Genomic DNA, 20,823 nt, shown 5'->3' with positions numbered 1-20,823 from the left:
TTCCGGTCTGAAAACAGACTTGGGGTTACTTGTGTTTTAGGCTTTCCCCTTGGCGGCCAGGTAGGTGCACCGACACATGTGAGGTATCATTTTCATCAGGACACCTGTGGGAGCGCAGGACGGTAGGCCATGTGTTGTTGGGGGCGTGTTTCGATGGGTGAGCCGAGCGAAATGTGCGGAAAATGCATTTTTTTTACCCACATTTCGGACTTTGCGGGGGTGTCTGGGTAATACATTCTGGGGCGATTTGCCCAAATCATACCTCTGCGGATTCCCACTGGTGTCCTCTTTTCGGAAATACATGGGGTTCCCTGTTTTCCTTGGTGGCTTGGACACCCGAGGCCCATATCTGTATGTTGTGCCGGTCGGCAGAGCGTCTGAAATTCCGGTCTGAAAACAGACTTAGGGTTGATTGTGTTTTAGGCTTTCCCCTTGGCGGCCAGGTAGGTGCACCCACACGTGAGGTACTGTTTTCATCGGGACACCTGTGGGAACGCGGGACAGTAGGCCATGTGTTGTTGGGGGCGTGTTTCGATGGCTGAGCCGAGCGAAATGTGTGGAAAATGCGTTTTTTTCCCACATATCGGACTTTGCGGGGGTGTCTGGGTAATAAATTCTGAGGCGATTTGCCCAAATCATACCTCTGAGGATTCCCACGGGTGTCCTCTTTTCGGAAATGCATGGGGTTCCCTGTTTTCCTTGGTGGCTTGGACACCCGAGGCCCATATCTGTATGTTCTGCCGGTCGGCAGAGTGTCTGAAATTCCGGTCTGAAAACAGACTTGGGGTTACTTGTGTTTTAGGCTTTTCCCCTTGGCGGCCAGGTAGGTGCACCCACACATGTGAGGTACCGTTTTCATCGGGACACCTATGGGAACGCGGGACGGTAGGCCATGTGTTGTTGGGGGCGTGTTTCGATGGGTGAGCCGAGCGAAATGTGTGGAAAATGCGGGGTTTTTTTCCCACATTTCGGACTTTGCAGGAGTGTCTCGGTAATAAATTCTGGGGTGATCTGCCCAAATCATACCTCTGCAGATTCCCATGGGTGTCCTCTTTTCGGAAATGCATGGGGTTCCCTGTTTTCCTTGGTGGCTTGGACACCCGAGGCCCATATTTGTATGTTGTGCCGGTCGGCAGAGCGTCTGAAATTCCGGTCTGAAAACAGATTTGGGCTTACTTGTGTTTTAGGCTTTCCCCTTTGGCAGCCAGGTAGGTGCACCTACACATGTGAGGTACTGTTTTTATCGGGACACCTGTGGGAACGCATGATGGTAGGACATGTGTTGTTGGGGGCGTGTTTCAAAGGGTGAGCCGGGCAAAATGTGCGAAAAATTGGTTTTTTTCCCCACATTTCGGACTTTGCAGGGGTGTCTGGGTAATACATTCTGGGGCGATTTGCCCAAATCATACCTCTGCTGATTCCCACGGGTGTCCTCTTTTCGGAAATGTATGGGGTTCCCTGTTTTCCTTGGTGCATTGGACACCTGAGGCCCATATCTGTATGTTGTGCCGGTCGGCAGAGCGTCTGAAATTCCGGTCTGAAAACAGACATGGGGTTACCTGGGTTTTAGGCTTTCCCCTTGGCGGCCAGGTAGGTGCACCGACACATGTGAGGTATCATTTTCATCAGGACACCTGTGGGAGCGCAGGACGGTAGACCATGGTTGTTGGGGGCGTGTTTCGATGGGTGAGCCGAGCGAAATGTGCGGAAAATGCATTTATTTTACCCACATTTCGGACTTTGCGGGGGTGTCTGGGTAATACATTCTGGGGCGATTTGCCCAAATCATACCTCTGCGGATTCCCACTGGTGTCCTCTTTTCGGAAATACATGGGGTTCCCTGTTTTCCTTGGTGGCTTGGACACCCGAGGCCCATATCTGTATGTTGTGCCGGTCGGCAGATCGTCTGAAATTCCGGTCTGAAAACAGACTTAGGGTTGATTGTGTTTTAGGGTTTCCCCTTGGCGGCCAGGTAGGTGCACCCACACGTGAGGTACCGTTTTCATCGGGACACCTGTGGGAACGCGGGACAGTAGGCCATGTGTTGTTGGGGGCGTGTTTCGATGGCTGAGCCGAGCGAAATGTGTGGAAAATGCGTTTTTTTCCCACATTTCGGACTTTGCGGGGGTGTCTGGGTAATAAATTCTGGGGCGATTTGCCCAAATCATACCTCTGAGGATTCCCACGGGTGTCCTCTTTTCGGAAATGCATGGGGTTCCCTGTTTTCCTTGGTGGCTTGGACACCCGAGGCCCATATCTGTATGTTCTGCCGGTCGGCAGAGTGTCTGAAATTCCGGTCTGAAAACAGACTTGGGGTTACTTGTGTTTTAGGCTTTTCCCCTTGGCGGCCAGGTAGGTGCACCCACACATGTGAGGTACCGTTTTCATCGGGACACCTATGGGAACGCGGGACGGTAGGCCATGTGTTGTTGGGGGCGTGTTTCGATGGGTGAGCCGAGCGAAATGTGTGGAAAATGCGGGGGTTTTTTCCCACATTTCGGACTTTGCAGGAGTGTCTCGGTAATAAATTCTGGGGTGATCTGCCCAAATCATACCTCTGCAGATTCCCATGGGTGTCCTCTTTTCGGAAATGCATGGGGTTCCCTGTTTTCCTTGGTGGCTTGGACACCCGAGGCCCATATTTGTATGTTGTGCCGGTCGGCAGAGCGTCTGAAATTCCGGTCTGAAAACAGATTTGGGGTTACTTGTGTTTTAGGCTTTCCCCTTTGGCAGCCAGGTAGGTGCACCTACACATGTGAGGTACTGTTTTTATCGGGACACCTGTGGGAACGCATGATGGTAGGACATGTGTTGTTGGGGGCGTGTTTCAAAGGGTGAGCCGGGCAAAATGTGCGAAAAATTGGTTTTTTTCCCCACATTTCGGACTTTGCGGGGGTGTCTGGGTAATACATTCTGGGGCGATTTGCCCAAATCATACCTCTGCTGATTCCCACGGGTGTCCTCTTTTCGGAAATGTATGGGGTTCCCTGTTTTCCTTGGTGCATTGGACACCTGAGGCCCATATCTGTATGTTGTGCCGGTCGGCAGAGCGTCTGAAATTCCGGTCTGAAAACAGACATGGGGTTACCTGGGTTTTAGGCTTTCCCCTTGGCGGCCAGGTAGGTGCACCGACACATGTGAGGTATCATTTTCATCAGGACACCTGTGGGAGCGCAGGACGGTAGACCATGGTTGTTGGGGGCGTGTTTCGATGGGTGAGCCGAGCGAAATGTGCGGAAAATGCATTTTTTTTACCCACATTTCGGACTTTGCGGGGGTGTCTGGGTAATACATTCTGGGGCGATTTGCCCAAATCATACCTCTGGGGATTCCCACTGGTGTCCTCTTTTCGGAAATACATGGGGTTCCCTGTTTTCCTTGGTGGCTTGGACACCCGAGGCCCATATCTGTATGTTGTGCCGGTCGGCAGAGCGTCTGAAATTCCGGTCTGAAAACAGACTTAGGGTTGATTGTGTTTTAGGCTTTCCCCTTGGCGGCCAGGTAGGTGCACCCACACGTGAGGTACCGTTTTCATCGGGACACCTGTGGGAACGCGGGACAGTAGGCCATGTGTTGTTGGGGGCGTGTTTCGATGGCTGAGCCGAGCGAAATGTGTGGAAAATGCGTTTTTTTCCCACATTTCGGACTTTGCGGGGGTGTCTGGGTAATAAATTCTTGGACGATTTGCCCAAATCATACCTCTGAGGATTCCCACGGGTGTCCTCTTTTCGGAAATGCATGGGGTTCCCTGTTTTCCTTGGTGGCTTGGACACCCGAGGCCCATATCTGTATGTTCTGCCGGTCGGCAGAGTGTCTAAAATTCCGGTCTGAAAACAGACTTGGGGTTACTTGTGTTTTAGGCTTTTCCCCTTGGCGGCCAGGTAGGTGCACCCACACATGTGAGGTACCGTTTTCATCGGGACACCTATGGGAACGCGGGACGGTAGGCCATGTGTTGTTGGGGGCGTGTTTCGATGGGTCAGCCGAGCGAAATGTGTGGAAAATGCGGGTTTTTTTTCCCACATTTCGGACTTTGCGGGAGTGTCTCGGTAATAAATTCTGGGGTGATCTGCCCAAATCATACCTCTGCAGATTCCCACGGGTGTCCTCTTTTCGGAAATGCATGGGGTTCCCTGTTTTCCTTGGTGGCTTGGACACCCGAAGCCCATATTGGTATGTTGTGCCGGTCGGAAGAGCGTCTGAAATTCCGGTCTGAAAACAGATTTGGGGTTACTTGTGTTTTAGGCTTTCCCCTTTGGCAGCCAGGTAGGTGCACCTACACATGTGAGGTACTGTTTTCATCGGAACACCTGTGGGAACGCATGATGGTAGGACATGTGTTGTTGGGGGCGTGTTTCAAAGGGTGAGCCGGGCAAAATGTGCGAAAAATTGTTTTTTTTCCCCACATTTCGGACTTTGCGGGGGTGTCTGGGTAATACATTCTGGGGCGATTTGCCCAAATCATACCTCTGCTGATTCCCACGGGTGTCCTCTTTTCGGAAATGTATGGGGTTCCCTGTTTTCCTTGGTGCATTGGACACCCGAGGCCCATATCTGTATGTTGTGCCGGTCGGCAGAGCGTCTGAAATTCCAGTCTGAAAACAGACTTGGGGTTACCTGGGTTTTAGGCTTTCCCCTTGGCGGCCAGGTAGGTGCACCCACACATGTGAGGTAGCGTTTTCATCGGGACACCTGTGGGAACGCATGACGGTAGGCCATGTGTTGTTGGGGGCGTGTTTCGATGGGTGAGCCGAGCGAAATGTGCGGAAAATGCATTTTTTCCCACATTTCGGACTTTGCGGGGGTGTCTGGGTAATACATTCTGGGGCGATTTGCCCAAATCATACCTCTGCGGATTCCCACCGGTGTCCTCTTTTTCGGAAATGTATGGGGTTCCCTTTTTTACTTGGTGGCTTGGACACCCGAGGCCCATATCTGTATGTTGTGCCGGTCGGCATAGCGTCTGAAATTCCGGTCTGAAAACAGACTTAGGGTTGATGGTGTTTTATGCTTTCCCCTTGGCGGCCAGGTAGGTTCACCCACACGTGAGGTACCGTTTTCATCGGGACACCTGTGGGAACGCGGGACAGTAGGCCATGTGTTGTTCGGGGTGTGTTTCGATGGGTGAGCCGAGCGAAATGTGTGGAAAATGCGTTTTTTCCCCACATATCGGAATTTGCGGGGGTGTCTGGGTAATAAATTCTGGGGCGATTTGCCCAAATCATACCTCTGCGGATTCCCACGGGTGAACTCTTTTCGGAAATGCATGGGGTTCCCTGTTTTCCTTGGTGGCTTGGACACCCGAGGCCCATATCTGTATGTTTTGCCAGTCGGCAGAGTGTCTGAAATTCCGGTCTGAAAACAGACTTGGGTTACTTGTGTTTTAGGCTTTCCCCTTGGCGGCCAGGTAGGTGCACCTACACATGTGAGGTACCGTTTTCATCGGGACACCTATGGGAACGCGGGACGGTAGGCTATGTGTTGTTGGGGGCGTGTTTCGATGGGTGAGCCGAGCGAAATATGTGGAAAATGCGGGGTTTTTTTCCACATTTCGGACTTTGTGGGGGTGTCTGGGTAATAAATTCTGGGGGATCTGCCCAAATCATACCTCTGCAGATTCCCAAGGGTGTCCTCTTTCCGGAAATGCATGGGGTTCCCTGTTTTCCTTGGTGGCTTGGACACCTGAGGCCCATATCTGTATGTTGTGCCGGTCGGCAGAGAGTCTGAAATTCTGGTCTGAAAACAGACTTGGGGCTACGTGTGTTTTAGGCTTTCCCCTTGGCGACCAGGTAGGTGCACCCACACATGCGAGGTACCGTTTTCATCGGGACACCTGTGGGAACGCGGGATGGTAGGCCATGTGTTGTTGGGGGCGTGTTTCGATGGGTGAGCCGAGCGAAATGTGCGGAAAATGCGTTTATTTCCCACATTTCGGACTTTGCGGGGGTGTCTGGGTAATCAATTCTGGGGCGATTTGGCCAAATCATACCTCTGTGGGTTCCCACGGGTGTCCTCTTTTCAGAAATGCATGGGGTTCCCTGTTTTCCTTGGTGGCTTGGACACCCGAGGCCCATATCTGTATGTTGTGCCAGTCGGCAGAGAGTCTGAAATTCCGGTCTGAAAACAGACTTGGGGTTACTTGTGTTTTAGGCTTTCCCCTTGGCGGCCAGGTAGGTGCACCCACACATGTGAGGTACCGTTTTCATTGATACACCTGTGGGAACGCGGGACGGTAGGCCATGTGTTGTTGGGGGTATGTTTCGATGGGTGAGCCGAGCAAACTGTGTGAAGAATGTGTTTTTTCCCCCACATTTCGGAATTCGCGGGGGTGTCTGGGTAATAAATTCTGGGGCGATTTGCCCAAATCATACCTCTGCGGATTCCCACGGGTGTCCTCTTTTTGGAAATGCATGGGGTTCCCTGTTTTCCATGGTGGCTTGGACACCCGAGGACCATATCTGTATGGTGTGCCGGTCGGCAGAGAGTGTGAAATTCCGGTCTGAAAACAGACTTGGGGTTACTTGTATTTTAGGCTTTCCCCTTGGCGGCCAGGTAGGTGCACCCACACATGTGAGGTACCGTTTTCATCAGGACACCTGTGGGAACGTGGGACGGTAGGCCATGTGTTGTTGGGGGCGTGTTTCGATGGGTGAGCGGAGCGAAATGTGCGGAAAATGCGTTTTTTTTTTCCCACATTTCAGACTTTGCGGGGGTGTCTGGGTAATAAATTCTGGGGCGATTTGCCCAAATCATACCTCTGAGGATTCCCACAGGTGTCCTCTTTTCGGAAATGCGTGGGGTTCCCTGTTTTCTTTGGTGGCTTGGACACCTGAGGCCCATATCTGTATGTTGTGCCGGTCGGCAGAGCGTCTGAAATTCTGGTCTGAAAACAGACTTGGGGCTACTTGTGTTTTAGGCTTTCCCCTTGGCGACCAGGTAGGTGCACCCACACATGCGAGGTACCGTTTTCATCGGGACACCTGTGGGAACGCGGGATGGTAGGCCATGTGTTGTTGGGGGCATGTTTCGATGGGTGAGACTGTTAGGCAGAAACCTGTGCAGTTCCCTTGGGGAACACTGCAAAAGATTTAAGACTACAGGTAGAGCAGTAAACCCCTTTGGTAGCAGTCTGTACCACCCAGATTTACCTGGTAGCTGTGGCTGAGCAGTCAGACTTCTCTCAAGAAGAGTTAGGCAGTATGTAAAGTATACACAATATGTACCAAAACACAATAGCACAAGCAAACACTGACCAGAGCTTGGTTTCCAAAGTATATAGTTATTTATTTAAAATACACATAAGTTAAAAACACTCTAGCAAAAATATAGTAAAAGCACTTCAACACAGTTATAATGAAAGTAGATTCAATCCTTTCTCCTATCTAGACAACTCTAAGTAAACACCACTTAATTAAAACAGAGGTGAGTGCTTAACGTTAGATGACACTCTAGTAGTTTCCAAGAAAGGGAGAGAAAAAGCAGAAATGGGTTAGACACACCACTCTAAGGTCCAGAGCACTTGCAATAGGCTTAAAGAAGAATAAAGTCACAGGTGAGCAAAAGTCACTAGGCAGGGCCCACTCTTAGAGTAGCCGGAGCGAAAATGTGCCCAAGATCACACTGTTAGTTAGAGATTCAAAGTCTTGCAAAGAGTCAAAAAGAGGTTAGAGTGGCTCAGAAAGTTTAGCCAAAGTGTCCCAGGCACTCCCAGGTTCGAAAGCCGGGGACTAAATCTACCCCGTACAGTCGGTAGCAAGGGAAGCCAGGCAGAACACAGTACCTTAAGCGGAAAGGATCCTCCAGCGGTGGCAGTTGTTCCAGGCAGTGGCAGCAGGGCTCGACGTCGGTCAGGGGAGAAGAAGTTCTCGCTGAAGAGCAGAAGAAGAGGGTCGTTGCACTGCCCGGGAAGAAACCAGCCGCGGAGTCCTCCGGTTAAAGGGTTGGTACCGACTTTCGCGGTATGGGGGTAAAGTGTGGTATTCCGGTTGCCGGGGTGCTTGGCACAGGCAAGGCGGCCACGAGATACCTCAAAGAACGGAAAGAAGGCGAAAACTGGTTGTCCCCACCAGTCAAGGGAAGGAGCCACTCCGTTAAGAGTTCTCCTCGGTCGTCGGGAAAAAGTGGTGAGACGGTTCAGCAGGGCTCCACCGGGTGGTGTCGTCGAAGCAGGTCGGCTCAGCTCTTCCCTCGTCGGATTCTTGGTCCTGTGGCGACTTCTGAAGTCCCAGTCCCCAAAGCCCTGCTTTTATGCAGCAAACCCCCATTCACCCAGCCTAGCTGTCACTCAAACATGCTAAGTGGTGAGCCGGGCGGCTCACCACTTGGGCCAATCAGGACGGAGTGCGACTTGAGTTACCAAGGTAACTCAGTCCAGGGTGCCTAAATCCCCCTCCACCCCTCCTAAGTACCCCAGACAGAGTGGCACCACTTTGGAGGGCTTCTGTGGAGAGGCCCGCCAAAAGTGGAACAAAGGGCTCCACTTTGGGTCAGAGTTACAGAGGCGAACACCAACGCCATTTTAGAATCAAGTTTTGGCAAAAAGTCCCAACCGGAGTTATAAAAATAAAGATATAAACCGGCGGTATGTTTAAGGCTACCGTAAATAAATAATTAAATGTGTTAGCCTAAAACAATGGGAAATCCCATAGGGAAATATTCGCGGTCGAATATAAAAAGTAGTTTCCACTGCCACCAGCCAAAACTCGATCAGGGGGGACGGAGACGTGCCCCCTCGACTAACAGACCCTGGGGCAATCGAATTGCCCCAGCCAGTACGTCCACAATATGATGGTTTGTACTGGTTCTGTTCAGGATTCAAGACTAGCAAAGTCTTTGGTGACTTTACATGCCCTGGGAGACAGTAGTCAGTCCCAGGGTATGGAGTCTATGTTGGGGAGTCCCTAGGACACCCCTGGGTCACGGCACAGAGGGTGCTGTGTGACCCACATCACAAAAATACATGAGGCCCTATGGAGTAAAAGACCCCATAGCCCATTCAACACAAGGTTTAACCAAGAAAACACACTTCAACATGTCCAAGAGTGAGGGTAAAAGAGTCTCACTCTTGGCAGGAGAAAAAAATTAAACCCCAGAAATCCAGCAAAGCTGCTGGGGGACTCACTAGGTAGGGAAATTCAGCCTAAACAGAGAATTCTCCCTAACACTCGCCCCCCCCAGACTAAGGGACAGGAGGATTTAATCCACTCCTGGATGAACCTCATACCTCTAGTCGATGATATACATCCTAGAGAGTCCATCAGCATTTTGATGGTGACACCTTGACCTATGTTCAATGGAGAACTCAAAGGTTTTCTTCTGCAAGCTAACGGACCTACAGACCCTTTGAGGAACATCAGTCTTTTTGTTATAGGGGATCCGGTTGACCAGTCCCTCAGAAGTTGGTACAACTTCTGAACCTAGGTTAGGCTTTTTGAAGGGGTCCTTATAAAGGATTCCCTTAGATCTAGAGGGGCCTCCAAGGTTCCTCACCACCTCTCTTGTGGGAGCAGGTTGGGTCTTAGGCCTCTTGGTTGGAGGGGTTGGGGTTAGGCAATGTACCTGCTTCCCCTTCCTCTTAGATCTACCCTTACCTATTTTAGGAGTTTCCCCCCTAATATTAGGATTTGAGTTGGGGTCTTCAGTAGAAGGTCCAACAGTCTGAAGGTTTTTGGCCTTAGACTTTTCTTTTCTGGTTTTCCACCAGCACTGAGAATTACCAGTTCTCTCAGGTCCAGATAGGGGCCTAGTTGGTCTATCCACCTCTTCCTCAGAAGCAGGGGGAGTCAGAGACTCGGAGACTAGGGGAACAATGATGGAGCTTGGTTGGGGCTCCCATGTTCCTAGCATACTATCCTGAAAGGTGCCTGGGTCAGAGGTCAACTTACTAAACCCAAGGCTTGTAGTGGGGTTCTCAGTAGAGGGTCCCACAGGCTTAGAAGGGTCCTTCAAGGTAGCCTTTCTAGCCAATTTGGTTAAGTTCTGCTTCTCCATACTGGGAGGCCTGGGGGTATGTGACACTACTCCTAGAGTTCTTAGGTCATTCCCCAACAGGACCTTCCCAGGTACCTCAGTCTGAACACTGACAGGGATCCTCACTGTCATGTTGTTACACTGAATGAGGGCTGGTAGAATAGGAACCATTTGGACAGGGCCTCCAGACATCTTAGTGGGACCTTTGGGTGCTTTGGCCACATCCTCAGGTTGAAAGAAGCTTTCATCCACTACTGTTCTGCTGGCCCCAGTGTCTCTCCTGGCAGGAGTATCCTGGCCATTGACAAGAACACTGTCCACATAATACACCTTAGAGTTAACAGGTAGGGAGTTATACACAACCCTATTCTGGGGACTAACCAGACCCATAGGCTCTAAGTTTACAGTTGCTTGAAGACCCAAGGGTTCTTCAGCAAAGAGTTCAAAGTGGGCACTAGCCATCTGTACTTCATCCTCATGAGTGAAGGCTAAGGAGACTGTGCTGATCCCTGCAGGTTTACCCTTGCACTTGGGATCTCCTTTGATATGGTCAGTACCCTGACAGACATAGCATTGTCCAAATGCTCTCTGGAAGGGTGGCTTGCTCTGACCTCCTTCTGGCTTGTGGCCAGAAGGTACAGTAGTCTGACTCGGTTTCCCATGTGGCTTACCCTGGTTATTTTGTGGTTTGGGGCCCTCTTTGGGATAGGAATTATTAGAATTCTCTTTGGAGTCTTTTTTAGGCTGTTTCTCCCCATCCTTCTTCTGAGTTACCCCAGAATCCTTGTGAGTGGCCCTGTTGGCAACCCACAAGTCAGCAGCCTTAGCTAGTTTCCGGGAATCTAATTCCTTGGAATCAGCCAAGTGTTGTCTGAGCTCAGGAGAGCAGGCATCATAAATAGTCTCCAACATAAACAAATTCTTCATACCTTCATAAGTGTTCACCTTGTAACCCTTAATCCATCCCTCTAAGTTTTTCAAACATTCACTCACCCAGGTAGCCCAAGGGGTACCATCATGCTTTTTGAGGCTCCTAAACCTCTTAAGATACTGGGAAGGGGTCTTCCCAAACCTAGCTATCAAAGCTAGTTTCACACATTCATAGTCCTTCCTATCCTCCTCCCCCATCTCCATTACCACATCAGTTGCAACAGGGGGAAGCCTAGAGAACAACCAGGTGAGTAAGTCATTTCCTGTGATGTTCTGGAGCCCATGATTATATTCAAACAGAGACAACCAATCCAACACATCCAACTTAGGCTCATACATACCAACCAATTCTTTAGGCATCCGGGGTCTTTTAGGACTGGAACTTCTAGAGGAGCCAGAGAGAGAAACATTCTCAACAGATAATTTCTTCATTTCTAAGTCATACTTGAGCTCCATTTCCCTTAGCCTTAGTTCTTTGTCAGTTTGAGCATTCAGTTTCTTATACTCCAATTCTAGCTTCATTTTCTCTAGTTCAAAGTACTGAGGACTAAATGTGGGACCTGGTAAAGGTCCAGTAGGCACAGCAGGTAGAGCAGGCAGAGGCCTAGGGGGGACAGTTACAACAGCCTCACCCTCCTCTTCTGACTCTTCCTCAGAAACATCAACATTTTGTTCCATGTTAACTTCAACACTGTCATCTACAGTTGCTGGAGTGGTAGGTTCCTCTGAACCATCACCCAGACTTTGGTTAGCTAACAATCTTTCAATCAGCTCCATTTTCTTGCCCTTAGTCAGGAGATCCTTATGTTTACAGAGCACTCTTAAACAATCAGCAGTTTTGGCTGCAAGGGACTCTTGACTATAGCTTTCTATAACTGACATGTTAGAGGTTTTACTTTTTCAGTGCTAAGCTTTGTGGTTAGTTGCACTAAGGTATCTAAAGCACAATAAAATGTATACTCAATACAAATCCCACCGCTGTACACCAGTGTTAGGCAGAAACCTGTGCAGTTCCCTTGGGGAACACTGCAAAAGATTTAAGACTACAGGTAGAGCAGTAAACCCCTTTGGTAGCAGTCTGTACCACCCAGATTTACCTGGTAGCTGTGGCTGAGCAGTCAGACTTCTCTCAAGAAGAGTTAGGCAGTATGTAAAGTATACACAATATGTACCAAAACACAATAGCACAAGCAAACACTGACCAGAGCTTGGTTTCCAAAGTATATAGTTATTTATTTAAAATACACATAAGTTAAAAACACTCTAGCAAAAATATAGTAAAAGCACTTCAACACAGTTATAATGAAAGTAGATTCAATCCTTTCTCCTATCTAGACAACTCTAAGTAAACACCACTTAATTAAAACAGAGGTGAGTGCTTAACGTTAGATGACACTCTAGTAGTTTCCAAGAAAGGGAGAGAAAAAGCAGAAATGGGTTAGACACACCACTCTAAGGTCCAGAGCACTTGCAATAGGCTTAAAGAAGAATAAAGTCACAGGTGAGCAAAAGTCACTAGGCAGGGCCCACTCTTAGAGTAGCCGGAGCGAAAATGTGCCCAAGATCACACTGTTAGTTAGAGATTCAAAGTCTTGCAAAGAGTCAAAAAGAGGTTAGAGTGGCTCAGAAAGTTTAGCCAAAGTGTCCCAGGCACTCCCAGGTTCGAAAGCCGGGGACTAAATCTACCCCGTACAGTCGGTAGCAAGGGAAGCCAGGCAGAACACAGTACCTTAAGCGGAAAGGATCCTCCAGCGGTGGCAGTTGTTCCAGGCAGTGGCAGCAGGGCTCGACGTCGGTCAGGGGAGAAGAAGTTCTCGCTGAAGAGCAGAAGAAGAGGGTCGTTGCACTGCCCGGGAAGAAACCAGCCGCGGAGTCCTCCGGTTAAAGGGTTGGTACCGACTTTCGCGGTATGGGGGTAAAGTGTGGTATTCCGGTTGCCGGGGTGCTTGGCACAGGCAAGGCGGCCACGAGATACCTCAAAGAACGGAAAGAAGGCGAAAACTGGTTGTCCCCACCAGTCAAGGGAAGGAGCCACTCCGTTAAGAGTTCTCCTCGGTCGTCGGGAAAAAGTGGTGAGACGGTTCAGCAGGGCTCCACCGGGTGGTGTCGTCGAAGCAGGTCGGCTCAGCTCTTCCCTCGTCGGATTCTTGGTCCTGTGGCGACTTCTGAAGTCCCAGTCCCCAAAGCCCTGCTTTTATGCAGCAAACCCCCATTCACCCAGCCTAGCTGTCACTCAAACATGCTAAGTGGTGAGCCGGGCGGCTCACCACTTGGGCCAATCAGGACGGAGTGCGACTTGAGTTACCAAGGTAACTCAGTCCAGGGTGCCTAAATCCCCCTCCACCCCTCCTAAGTACCCCAGACAGAGTGGCACCACTTTGGAGGGCTTCTGTGGAGAGGCCCGCCAAAAGTGGAACAAAGGGCTCCACTTTGGGTCAGAGTTACAGAGGCGAACACCAACGCCATTTTAGAATCAAGTTTTGGCAAAAAGTCCCAACCGGAGTTATAAAAATAAAGATATAAACCGGCGGTATGTTTAAGGCTACCGTAAATAAATAATTAAATGTGTTAGCCTAAAACAATGGGAAATCCCATAGGGAAATATTCGCGGTCGAATATAAAAAGTAGTTTCCACTGCCACCAGCCAAAACTCGATCAGGGGGGACGGAGACGTGCCCCCTCGACTAACAGACCCTGGGGCAATCGAATTGCCCCAGCCAGTACGTCCACAATATGATGGTTTGTACTGGTTCTGTTCAGGATTCAAGACTAGCAAAGTCTTTGGTGACTTTACATGCCCTGGGAGACAGTAGTCAGTCCCAGGGTATGGAGTCTATGTTGGGGAGTCCCTAGGACACCCCTGGGTCACGGCACAGAGGGTGCTGTGTGACCCACATCACAAAAATACATGAGGCCCTATGGAGTAAAAGACCCCATAGCCCATTCAACACAAGGTTTAACCAAGAAAACACACTTCAACATGTCCAAGAGTGAGGGTAAAAGAGTCTCACTCTTGGCAGGAGAAAAAAATTAAACCCCAGAAATCCAGCAAAGCTGCTGGGGGACTCACTAGGTAGGGAAATTCAGCCTAAACAGAGAATTCTCCCTAACAGAGACGAGCGAAATGTGCGGAAAATGCGTTTATTTCCCACATTTCGGACTTTGAGGTGGTGTCTGGGTAATCAATTCTGGGGCGATTTGGCCAAATCATACCTCTGTGGGTTCCCATGGGTGTCCTCTTTTCGGAAATGCATGGGGTTCCCTGTTTTCCTTGGTGGCTTGGACACCCGAGGCCCATATCTGTATGTTGTGCCAGTCGGCAGAGCGTCTGAAATTCCGGTCTGAAAACAGACTTGGGGTTACTTGTGTTTTAGGCTTTCCCCTTGGTGGCCAGGTAGGTGCACCCACACATGTGAGGTACCGTTTTCATTGGGACACCTGTGGGAACGCAGGACGGTAGGCCATGTGTTGTTGGTGGCATGTTTCGCTGGGTGAGCCGAGCGAAATGTGCGGAAAATGCGTTTTTTTCCCCACATTTCGGACTTTGCGGGGGTGTCTGGGTAATAAATTCTGGGGCGATTTGCCCAAATCATACCTCTGCTGATTCCCACGGGTGTCCTCTTTTTGGAAATGCATGGGGTTCCCTGTTTTCCTAGGTGGCTTGGACACCCGAGGCCCATATCTGTATGTTGTGCCGGTCGGCAGAGCGTCTGAAATTCCGGTCTGAAAACAGACTTGGGGTTACTTGTGTTTTAGGCTTTCCCCTTGGTGGCCAGGTAGGTGCACCCACACATGTGAGGTACCGTTTTCATCGGGACACCTGTGAGATCGCAGGACAGTAGGCCATGTGTTGTTGGGGGCGTGTTTCGATGGGTGAGCCGAGCGAAATGTGCAGAAAATGCGTTTTTTTCCCACATTTCGGACTTTGCGGGGGTGTCTGGGTAATCAATTCTGGGGCGATTTGGCCAAATCATACCTCTGTGGATTCCCACGGGTGTCCTCTTTTCGGAAATGCATGGGGTTCCCTGTTTTCCTTGGTGGCTTGGACACCCGAGGCCCATATCTGTATGTTCTGCCGGTCGGCAGAGTGTCTGAAATTCCGGTCTGAAAACAGACTTGGGGTTACTTGTGTTTTAGGCTTTTCCCCTTGGCGGCCAGGTAGGTGCACCCACACATGTGAGGTACCGTTTTCATCGGGACACCTATGGGAACGCGGGACGGTAGGCCATGTGTTGTTGGGGGCGTGTTTCGATGGGTGAGCCGAGCGAAATGTGTGGAAAATGCGGGGGTTTTTTCCCACATTTCGGACTTTGCAGGAGTGTCTCAGTAATAAATTCTGGGGTGATCTGCCCAAATCATACCTCTGCAGATTCCCATGGGTGTCCTCTTTTCGGAAATGCATGGGGTTCCCTGTTTTCCTTGGTGGCTTGGACACCCGAGGCCCATATTTGTATGTTGTGCCGGTCGGCAGAGCGTCTGAAATTCCGGTCTGAAAACAGATTTGGGGTTACTTGTGTTTTAGGCTTTCCCCTTTGGCAGCCAGGTAGGTGCACCTACACATGTGAGGTACTGTTTTTATCGGGACACCTGTGGGAACGCATGATGGTAGGACATGTGTTGTTGGGGGCGTGTTTCAAAGGGTGAGCCGGGCAAAATGTGCGAAAAATTGGTTTTTTTCCCCACATTTCGGACTTTGCGGGGGTGTCTGGGTAATACATTCTGGGGCGATTTGCCCAAATCATACCTCTGCTGATTCCCACGGGTGTCCTCTTTTCGGAAATGTATGGGGTTCCCTGTTTTCCTTGGTGCATTGGACACCTGAGGCCCATATCTGTATGTTGTGCCGGTCGGCAGAGCGTCTGAAATTCCGGTCTGAAAACAGACATGGGGTTACCTGGGTTTTAGGCTTTCCCCTTGGCGGCCAGGTAGGTGCACCGACACATGTGAGGTATCATTTTCATCAGGACACCTGTGGGAGCGCAGGACGGTAGACCATGGTTGTTGGGGGCGTGTTTCGATGGGTGAGCCGAGCGAAATGTGCGGAAAATGCATTTTTTTTACCCACATTTCGGACTTTGCGGGGGTGTCTGGGTAATACATTCTGGGGCGATTTGCCCAAATCATACCTCTGCGGATTCCCACTGGTGTCCTCTTTTCGGAAATACATGGGGTTCCCTGTTTTCCTTGGTGGCTTGGACACCCGAGGCCCATATCTGTATGTTGTGCCGGTCGGCAGAGCGTCTGAAATTCCGGTCTGAAAACAGACTTAGGGTTGATTGTGTTTTAGGCTTTCCCCTTGGCGGCCAGGTAGGTGCACCCACACGTGAGGTACCGTTTTCATCGGGACACCTGTGGGAACGCGGGACAGTAGGCCATGTGTTGTTGGGGGCGTGTTTCGATGGCTGAGCCGAGCGAAATGTGTGGAAAATGCGTTTTTTTCCCACATTTCGGACTTTGCGGGGGTGTCTGGGTAATAAATTCTTGGACGATTTGCCCAAATCATACCTCTGAGGATTCCCACGGGTGTCCTCTTTTCGGAAATGCATGGGGTTCCCTGTTTTCCTTGGTGGCTTGGACACCCGAGGACCATATCTGTATGTTCTGCCGGTCGGCAGAGTGTCTAAAATTCCGGTCTGAAAACAGACTTGGGGTTACTTGTGTTTTAGGCTTTTCCCCTTGGCGGCCAGGTAGGTGCACCCACACATGTGAGGTACCGTTTTCATCGGGACACCTATGGGAACGCGGGACGGTAGGCCATGTGTTGTTGGGGGCGTGTTTCGATGGGTCAGCCGAGCGAAATGTGTGGAAAATGCGGGTTTTTTTTCCCACATTTCGGACTTTGCGGGAGTGTCTCGGTAATAAATTCTGGGGTGATCTGCCCAAATCATACCTCTGCAGATTCCCACGGGTGTCCTCTTTTCGGAAATGCATGGGGTTCCCTGTTTTCCTTGGTGGCTTGGACACCCGAAGCCCATATTGGTATGTTGTGCCGGTCGGAAGAGCGTCTGAAATTCCGGTCTGAAAACAGATTTGGGGTTACTTGTGTTTTAGGCTTTCCCCTTTGGCAGCCAGGTAGGTGCACCTACACATGTGAGGTACTGTTTTCATCGGGACACCTGTGGGAACGCATGATGGTAGGACATGTGTTGTTGGGGGCGTGTTTCAAAGGGTGAGCCGGGCAAAATGTGCGAAAAATTGTTTTTTTTCCCCACATTTCGGACTTTGCGGGGGTGTCTGGGTAATACATTCTGGGGCGATTTGCCCAAATCATACCTCTGCTGATTCCCACGGGTGTCCTCTTTTCGGAAATGTATGGGGTTCCCTGTTTTCCTTGGTGCATTGGACACCCGAGGCCCATATCTGTATGTTGTGCCGGTCGGCAGAGCGTCTGAAATTCCAGTCTGAAAACAGACTTGGGGTTACCTGGGTTTTAGGCTTTCCCCTTGGCGGCCAGGTAGGTGCACCCACACATGTGAGGTAGCGTTTTCATCGGGACACCTGTGGGAACGCATGACGGTAGGCCATGTGTTGTTGGGGGCGTGTTTCGATGGGTGAGCCGAGCGAAATGTGCGGAAAATGCATTTTTTCCCACATTTCGGACTTTGCGGGGGTGTCTGGGTAATACATTCTGGGGCGATTTGCCCAAATCATACCTCTGCGGATTCCCACCGGTGTCCTCTTTTTCGGAAATGTATGGGGTTCCCTTTTTTACTTGGTGGCTTGGACACCCGAGGCCCATATCTGTATGTTGTGCCGGTCGGCATAGCGTCTGAAATTCCGGTCTGAAAACAGACTTAGGGTTGATGGTGTTTTATGCTTTCCCCTTGGCGGCCAGGTAGGTTCACCCACACGTGAGGTACCGTTTTCATCGGGACACCTGTGGGAACGCGGGACAGTAGGCCATGTGTTGTTCGGGGTGTGTTTCGATGGGTGAGCCGAGCGAAATGTGTGGAAAATGCGTTTTTTCCCCACATATCGGAATTTGCGGGGGTGTCTGGGTAATAAATTCTGGGGCGATTTGCCCAAATCATACCTCTGCGGATTCCCACGGGTGAACTCTTTTCGGAAATGCATGGGGTTCCCTGTTTTCCTTGGTGGCTTGGACACCCGAGGCCCATATCTGTATGTTTTGCCAGTCGGCAGAGTGTCTGAAATTCCGGTCTGAAAACAGACTTGGGTTACTTGTGTTTTAGGCTTTCCCCTTGGCGGCCAGGTAGGTGCACCTACACATGTGAGGTACCGTTTTCATCGGGACACCTATGGGAACGCGGGACGGTAGGCTATGTGTTGTTGGGGGCGTGTTTCGATGGGTGAGCCGAGCGAAATATGTGGAAAATGCGGGGTTTTTTTCCACATTTCGGACTTTGTGGGGGTGTCTGGGTAATAAATTCTGGGGGATCTGCCCAAATCATACCTCTGCAGATTCCCAAGGGTGTCCTCTTTCCGGAAATGCATGGGGTTCCCTGTTTTCCTTGGTGGCTTGGACACCTGAGGCCCATATCTGTATGTTGTGCCGGTCGGCAGAGAGTCTGAAATTCTGGTCTGAAAACAGACTTGGGGCTACGTGTGTTTTAGGCTTTCCCCTTGGCGACCAGGTAGGTGCACCCACACATGCGAGGTACCGTTTTCATCGGGACACCTGTGGGAACGCGGGATGGTAGGCCATGTGTTGTTGGGGGCGTGTTTCGATGGGTGAGCCGAGCGAAATGTGCGGAAAATGCGTTTATTTCCCACATTTCGGACTTTGCGGGGGTGTCTGGGTAATCAATTCTGGGGCGATTTGGCCAAATCATACCTCTGTGGGTTCCCACGGGTGTCCTCTTTTCAGAAATGCATGGGGTTCCCTGTTTTCCTTGGTGGCTTGGACACCCGAGGCCCATATCTGTATGTTGTGCCAGTCGGCAGAGAGTCTGAAATTCCGGTCTGAAAACAGACTTGGGGTTACTTGTGTTTTAGGCTTTCCCCTTGGCGGCCAGGTAGGTGCACCCACACATGTGAGGTACCGTTTTCATTGATACACCTGTGGGAACGCGGGACGGTAGGCCATGTGTTGTTGGGGGTATGTTTCGATGGGTGAGCCGAGCAAACTGTGTGAAGAATGTGTTTTTTCCCCCACATTTCGGAATTCGCGGGGGTGTCTGGGTAATAAATTCTGGGGCGATTTGCCCAAATCATACCTCTGCGGATTCCCACGGGTGTCCTCTTTTTGGAAATGCATGGGGTTCCCTGTTTTCCATGGTGGCTTGGACACCCGAGGACCATATCTGTATGGTGTGCCGGTCGGCAGAGAGTGTGAAATTCCGGTCTGAAAACAGACTTGGGGTTACTTGTATTTTAGGCTTTCCCCTTGGCGGCCAGGTAGGTGCACCCACACATGTGAGGTACCGTTTTCATCAGGACACCTGTGGGAACGTGGGACGGTAGGCCATGTGTTGTTGGGGGCGTGTTTCGATGGGTGAGCGGAGCGAAATGTGCGGAAAATGCGGTTTTTTTTTCCCACATTTCAGACTTTGCGGGGGTGTCTGGGTAATAAATTCTGGGGCGATTTGCCCAAATCATACCTCTGAGGATTCCCACAGGTGTCCTCTTTTCGGAAATGCGTGGGGTTCCCTGTTTTCTTTGGTGGCTTGGACACCTGAGGCCCATATCTGTATGTTGTGCCGGTCGGCAGAGCGTCTGAAATTCTGGTCTGAAAACAGACTTGGGGCTACTTGTGTTTTAGGCTTTCCCCTTGGCGACCAGGTAGGTGCACCCACACATGCGAGGTACCGTTTTCATCGGGACACCTGTGGGAACGCGGGATGGTAGGCCATGTGTTGTTGGGGGCATGTTTCGATGGGTGAGACGAGCGAAATGTGCGGAAAATGCGTTTATTTCCCACATTTCGGACTTTGAGGTGGTGTCTGGGTAATCAATTCTGGGGCGATTTGGCCAAATCATACCTCTGTGGGTTCCCATGGGTGTCCTCTTTTCGGAAATGCATGGGGTTCCCTGTTTTCCTTGGTGGCTTGGACACCCGAGGCCCATATCTGTATGTTGTGCCAGTCGGCAGAGCGTCTGAAATTCCGGTCTGAAAACAGACTTGGGGTTACTTGTGTTTTAGGCTTTCCCCTTGGTGGCCAGGTAGGTGCACCCACACATGTGAGGTACCGTTTTCATTGGGACACCTGTGGGAACGCAGGACGGTAGGCCATGTGTTGTTGGTGGCATGTTTCGCTGGGTGAGCCGAGCGAAATGTGCGGAAAATGCGTTTTTTTCCCCACATTTCGGACTTTGCGGGGGTGTCTGGGTAATAAATTCTGGGGCGATTTGCCCAAATCATACCTCTGCTGATTCCCACGGGTGTCCTCTTTTTGGAAATGCATGGGGTTCCCTGTTTTCCTAGGTGGCTTGGACACCCGAGGCCCATATCTGTATGTTGTGCCAGTCGGCAGAGCGTCTGAAATTCCGGTCTGAAAACAGACTTGGGGTTACTTGTGTTTTAGGCTTTCCCCTTGGTGGCCAGGTAGGTGCACCCACACATGTGAGGTACCGTTTTCATCGGGACACCTGTGAGATCGCAGGACAGTAGGCCATGTGTTGTTGGGGGCGTGTTTCGATGGGTGAGCCGAGCGAAATGTGCAGAAAATGCGTTTTTTTCCCACATTTCGGACTTTGCGGGGGTGTCTGGGTAATCAATTCTGGGGCGATTTGGCCAAATCATACCTCTGTGGATTCCCACGGGTGTCCTCTTTTCGGAAATGCATGGGGTTCCCTGTTTTCCTTGGTGGCTTGGACACCCGAGGCCCATATCTGTATGTTGTGCCAGTCGGCAGAGCATCTGAAATTCCGGTCTGAAAACAGACTGGGGTTACTTGTGTTTTAGGCTTTCCCCTTGGTGGCCAGGTAGGTGCACCCACACATGTGAGGTACCGTTTTAATTGG

This window comes from Ambystoma mexicanum, chromosome 13 (genome assembly GCF_040938575.1).
Source record: "Ambystoma mexicanum isolate Mex_15411 chromosome 13, UKY_AmexF1_1, whole genome shotgun sequence".
Classification (NCBI taxonomy): domain Eukaryota; kingdom Metazoa; phylum Chordata; class Amphibia; order Caudata; family Ambystomatidae; genus Ambystoma; species Ambystoma mexicanum.
Note: the sequence above shows the minus strand (reverse complement) of the source record.